The sequence below is a fragment of the Tachysurus vachellii genome, chromosome 21 (genome assembly GCF_030014155.1).
Source record: "Tachysurus vachellii isolate PV-2020 chromosome 21, HZAU_Pvac_v1, whole genome shotgun sequence".
Taxonomy (NCBI): Eukaryota; Metazoa; Chordata; class Actinopteri; order Siluriformes; family Bagridae; genus Tachysurus; species Tachysurus vachellii.
Genome location: NC_083480.1, coordinates 1416414 through 1422984, shown reverse-complemented (window position 1 = coordinate 1422984; position 6571 = coordinate 1416414).

Genomic DNA, 6571 nt, shown 5'->3' with positions numbered 1-6571 from the left:
GGTCGCCATGTTAAAGTATAGGCGGTTATACCAGGGGTCAATGCAAAGTGAATGGGTGGTTATCCCAGGGGCCAGACTTCTTTGTCGGCGCTTTTCTAAGTGTTTTATTCCGTCGTCAGTGGGGGAGTGCTTAAGTGTGGGTGCCCGGGGCGTGCTGGAGCGCAGGGTTCCGTGATAAGAACCGGAGCGCGGGAGAGGCGGCAGATTCGGCCGGGCTCCGAGCGCCCAAGGCCGGCCGCGTTTCGGCCGACTTCGGGGGTCGGTATCTCGGCCCCAGAGCGTGCCAGCGGGTCGGGGGAGGTGTCCCCGGACTCGCCCGGGCCCCGGGAGCGCGCCTGTGAAATCTGGCGCGGACTCGCCCGGGCCGCGGGAGCGCGCCTGTGAAATCTGGCGCGCCTGGGCGCTGCGAGGCGGCCGCTACGGGCGCGCGAAGGTGTGGAGAACCGGAGCGCGGGAGAGGCGGCAGATTCGGCCGGGCTCCGAGCGCCCAAGGCCGGCCGCGTTTCGGCCGACTTCGGGGGTCGGTATCTCGGCCCCAGAGCGTGCCAGCGGGTCGGGGGAGGTGTCCCCGGACTCGCCCGGGCCCCGGGAGCGCGCCTGTGAAATCTGGCGCGCCTGGGCGCTGCGAGGCGGCCGCTACGGGCGCGCGAAGGTGTGGAGAACCGGAGCGCGGGAGAGGCGGCAGATTCGGCCGGGCTCCGAGCGCCCAAGGCCGGCCGCGTTTCGGCCGATTTCGGGGGTCGGTATCTCGGCCCCAGAGCGTGCCAGCGGGTCGGGGGAGGTGTCCCCGGACTCGCCCGGGCCCCGGGAGCGCGCCTGTGAAATCTGGCGCGCCTGGGCGCGGCGAGGCGGCCGCCACGTGGCCGCGAGCCCGACGGTCCCGGCCGTTCGTATTCGGGGCCCGTTTTCTCGAGGCCCCCGGGTCTGGGCGCGCGGGCACCGTGGCGCACGTCTGCGGGAGGCCGCGTCGGAGCCGCCCGTGAAGTTTGGCGGGGCCAGGCGGCTCCGTCGGCGCGCCACGAGCCGCGGGACCCGAAGGCCCCGGGGCCCCGTGGCCGGGGGTCCCCGGGCCTGACCGGGGCGGGCACGGCGGCGAACCCTCCGGGGCACCCCGGGGACGAGGCTCTCCGAGTTTGACTGGGATCGGGCCTGGGGTCACGGAGTTACGGCGCAGCGAAGTCCGAGGCGGGGCACGAGCGGCGCGAGAAGAGCAGCGAGGGAAGAAGAGCGAACCCTCTTCAGATGGCTGGCTGGCTGGGTCAGACGGATGGCTGGCTGGCTGGATCAGATGGATGGCTGGCTGGCGGGCTGGATCAGATGGCTGGCTGTGTCAGAGGGATGGCTGGCCGGCTGGCCGGCTGGCTGGCCGGCCGGCCGGCTGGCTGGGTGGCTGGATGGATGGAAGGATGGATGGATGGATGGATGGATGATTGGATGGATGGATGGATGGATGGATGGATCAGATGACTGGCTGGATGAGATGGCTGGCTGGATCAGATGGATGGCTGGCTGCCAGGCCGGTTCAGATCGATGGATGGAACCGAAGGCTGGCTGGCTGGCTGTAGCAGATGGCTGGCTGGCTGGATCAGATGGATGGCTGGCTGGCTGGCTGGATCAGATGGATGGCTGGAACCGAAGGCTGGCTGGCTGGCTGGCGGGCGGGCGGGCGGGCGGGCGGGCGGGCGGGCAGGCAGGCTGGTTGGCTGGATAAGATGGCAGGCTGGATAAGATGGCAGGCTGGATGGCTGGATAAGAGTGATGGATGACTGGCTGGCTGAGATGGCTGGCTGGCAGGATGGGTGGGTGGCTGGATGGATGGATGGATGGATGGATGGATGGATGGATGATTGGATGGATCAGATGGCTGGCTGGATGAGAGGGGTGGATGAGAACCGGAGCCCGGGAGAGGCGGCAGATTCGGCCGGGCTCCGAGCGCCCACGGCCGGCCGCGTTCCGGCCGATTTCGGGGGTCGGTATCTCGGCCCCAGAGCGCGCCAGCGGGTCGGGGGAGGTGTCCCCGGACTCGCCCGGGCCCCGGGAGTGCGCCTGTGAAATCTGGCGCGCCTGGGCGCGGCGAGGCGGCCGCCACGTGGCCGCGAGCCCGACGGTCCCGGCCGTTCGTATTCGGGGACCGTTTTCTCGAGGCCCCCGGGTCTGGGCACGTGGGCACCGTGGCGCACGTCTGCGGGAGGCCGCGTCGGAGCCGCCCGTGAAGTTTGGCGGGGCCAGGCGGCTCCGTCGGCGCGCCACGAGCCGCGGGACCCGCGGGCCCCGGGGCCCCGTGGCCGGGGTTCCCCGGGCCTAACCGGGGCGGGCACGGCGGCGAACCCTCCGGGGCACCCCGGGGACGAGGCTCTCCGAGTTTGACTCGGATCGGGCCTGGGGTCACGGAGTTACGGCGCAGCGAAGTCCGAGGCGGGGCACGAGCGGCGCGAGAAGAGTAGCGAGGGAAGAAGAGCGAACCCTCTTCAGATGGCTGGCTGGCTGGGTCAGACGGATGGCTGGCTGGCTGGATCAGATGGATGGCTGGCTGGCGGGCTGGATCAGATGGCTGGCTGTGTCAGAGGGATGGCTGGCCGGCTGGCAGGCTGGCTGGCCGGCCGGCTGGCTGGCTGGGTGGCTGGATGGATGGAAGGATGGATGGATGGATGGATGATTGGATGGATGGATGGATGGATGGATGGATGGATCAGATGACTGGCTGGATGAGATGGCTGGCTGGATCAGATGGATGGCTGGCTGCCAGGCCGGTTCAGATGGATGGATGGAACCGAAGGCTGGCTGGCTGGCTGTAGCAGATGGCTGGCTGGCTGGATCAGATGGATGGCTGGCTGGCTGGCTGGATCAGATGGATGGCTGGAACCGAAGGCTGGCTGGCTGTCTGGCTGGCTGGCTGGCGGGCGGGCGGGCGGGCGGGCAGGCAGGCTGGCTGGCTGGATAAGATGGCAGGCTGGATAAGATGGCAGGCTGGCTGGCTGGATAAGAGGGATGGATGACTGGCTGGCTGAGATGGCTGGCTGGCTGGATCAGACGGCTGGCTGTGTCAGAGGGATTTCTGGCTGGCTGGCTTGATCAGATGGCTGGCAGGCTGGCTGGATCAGATGGCTGGGTGGCTGGATGGATCAGATGGATGGCTGGCTGGCTGGCTGGATCAGATTGCTGGCTGGATGGATCAGATGGATGGCTGGCTGGATGAGATGGATGGCTGGCTGGCTTGATCAGATGGCTGGCTGGATGAGATGGATGGCTGTCTGGATGGATGGATGGATGGATGGATGGATGGATGGATGGATGGATGGATCAGATGGCTGGCTGGATCAGATGGCTGGCTGGATAAGAGGGATGGATGACTGGCTGGCTGAGATGGCTGGCTGGCTGGATCCGATGGCTGGCTGTGTCAGAGGGATGGATGGCTGGCTGGCTGGATGGATGGATAAGAGGGATGGATGACTGGCTGGCTTAGATGGCTGGCTGGCTGGCTGGATCAGATGGCTGGCTGTGTCAGAGGGATAGCTGGCTGGCTGCATCAGATGGCTGGCTGGCTGGATCAGATGGCTGGGGCTGGATGGATGAATAAGAGGGATGGATGACTGGCTGGCTGGATGGATCAGATGGCTTTGCTGGTTGGATGAGATGGATGACTGGCTGGCTTGATCAGATGGCTGGCTGGCTGGATGAGATGGATGGCTGGCTGGCCGGACAAAATGGATGGGTGGACGGATGGACCAGATGGCTGGCTGGATGGCTGAGTCCGAATTTTGGACCAGGTGACACCCCCAGAGAACGACAGGGTGCGGCTCTGGGACTCACACGGGAGGAATGAGGGCTCTGGCCGTCCGCCGCGGAGCCGCGAACGTCGGGAGAACCGGAGCGCGGGAGAGGCGGCAGATTCGGCCGGGCTCCGAGCGCCCACGGCCGGCCGCGTTCCGGCCGATTTCGGGGGTCGGTATCTCGGCCCCAGAGCGCGCCAGCGGGTCGGGGGAGGTGTCCCCGGACTCGCCCGGGCCCCGGGAGTGCGCCTGTGAAATCTGGCGCGCCTGGGCGCGGCGAGGCGGCCGCCACGTGGCCGCGAGCCCGACGGTCCCGGCCGTTCGTATTCGGGGCCCGTTTTCTCGAGGCCCCCGGGTCTGGGCGCGTGGGCACCGTGGCGCACGTCTGCGGGAGGCCGCGTCGGAGCCGCCCGTGAAGTTTGGCGGGGCCAGGCGGCTCCGTCGGCGCGCCACGAGCCGCGGGACCCGCGGGCCCCGGGGCCCCGTGGCCGGGGTTCCCCGGGCCTAACCGGGGCGGGCACGGCGGCGAACCCTCCGGGGCACCCCGGGGACGAGGCTCTCCGAGTTTGACTCGGATCGGGCCTGGGGTAACGGAGTTACGGCGCAGCGAAGTACGAGGCGGGGCACGAGCGGCGCGAGAAGAGCAGCGAGGGAAGAAGAGCGAACCCTCTTCAGATGGCTGGCTGGCTGGGTCAGACGGATGGCTGGCTGGCTGGATCAGATGGATGGCTGGCTGGCGGGCTGGATCAGATGGCTGGCTGTGTCAGAGGGATGGCTGGCTGGCTGGCTGGCTGGCTGGCTGGCCGGCCGGCTGGCTGGGTGGCTGGATGGATGGATGGATGGATGGATGGATGGATGGATGGATGGATGGATGGATGATTGGATGGATGGATGGATGGATCAGATGACTGGCTGGATGAGATGGCTGGCTGGATCAGATGGATGGCTGGCTGCCAGGCCGGTTCAGATGGATGGATGGAACCGAAGGCTGGCTGGCTGGCTGTAGCAGATGGCTGGCTGGCTGGATCAGATGGATGGCTGGCTGGCTGGCTGGATCAGATGGATGGCTGGAACCGAAGGCTGGCTGGCTGGCTGGCTGGCTGGCTGGCTGGATAAGATGGCAGGCTGGATAAGATGGCAGGCTGGCTGGCTGGATAAGAGGGATGGATGACTGGCTGGCTGAGATGGCTGGCTGGCTGGATCAGACGGCTGGCTGTGTCAGAGGGATTTCTGGCTGGCTGGCTTGATCAGATGGCTGGCAGGCTGGCTGGATCAGATGGCTGGGTGGCTGGATGGATCAGATGGATGGCTGGCTGGCTGGCTGGATCAGATTGCTGGCTGGATGGATCAGATGGATGGCTGGCTGGATGAGATGGATGGCTGGCTGGCTTGATCAGATGGCTGGCTGGATGAGATGGATGGCTGTCTGGATTAAATGGATGGATGGATGGATGGATGGATGGATGGATGGATGGATGGATCAGATGGCTGGCTGGATCAGATGGCTGGCTGGATAAGAGGGATGGATGACTGGCTGGCTGAGATGGCTGGCTGGCTGGATCCGATGGCTGGCTGTGTCAGAGGGATGGATGGCTGGCTGGCTGGATGGATGGATAAGAGGGATGGATGACTGGCTGGCTTAGATGGCTGGCTGGATGCGATGGCTGGCTGTGTCAGAGGGATGGCTGGCTGGCTGGATCAGATGGCTGGCTGGCTGGATCAGATGGATGGCTGGCTGGCTGGCTGGCTGGATCAGATGGCTGGCTGGATCAGATGGATGGATGGATGGCTGGCTGGCTGGCAGGATGGGTGGGTGGCTGGATGGATGGATGGATGGATGGATGATTGGATGGATCAGATGGCTGGCTGGATGAGAGGGGTGGATGACTGGCTGGCTGAGATGGCTGGCTGGCTGGCTGGATCAGATGGCTGGCTGTGTCAGAGGGATAGCTGGCTGGCTGCATCAGATGGCTGGCTGGCTGGATCAGATGGCTGGCTGGATGGATCAGATGGCTTTGCTGGTTGGATGAGATGGATGACTGGCTGGCTTGATCAGATGGCTGGCTGGCTGGATGAGATGGATGGCTGGCTGGCCGGACAAAATGGATGGGTGGACGGATGGACCAGATGGCTGGCTGGATGGCTGAGTCCGAATTTTGGACCAGGTGACACCCCCAGAGAACGACAGGGTGCGGCTCTGGGACTCACACGGGAGGAATGAGGGCTCTGGCCGTCCGCCGCGGAGCCGCGAACGTCGGGAGAACCGGAGCGCGGGAGAGGCGGCAGATTCGGCCGGGCTCCGAGCGCCCACGGCCGGCCGCGTTCCGGCCGATTTCGGGGGTCGGTATCTCGGCCCCAGAGCGCGCCAGCGGGTCGGGGGAGGTGTCCCCGGACTCGCCCGGGCCCCGGGAGTGCGCCTGTGAAATCTGGCGCGCCTGGGCGCGGCGAGGCGGCCGCCACGTGGCCGCGAGCCCGACGGTCCCGGCCGTTCGTATTCGGGGCCCGTTTTCTCGAGGCCCCCGGGTCTGGGCGCGTGGGCACCGTGGCGCACGTCTGCGGGAGGCCGCGTCGGAGCCGCCCGTGAAGTTTGGCGGGGCCAGGCGGCTCCGTCGGCGCGCCACGAGCCGCGGGACCCGCGGGCCCCGGGGCCCCGTGGCCGGGGTTCCCCGGGCCTAACCGGGGCGGGCACGGCGGCGAACCCTCCGGGGCACCCCGGGGACGAGGCTCTCCGAGTTTGACTGGGATCGGGCCTGGGGTCACGGAGTTACGGCGCAGCGAAGTCCGAGGCGGGGCACGAGCGG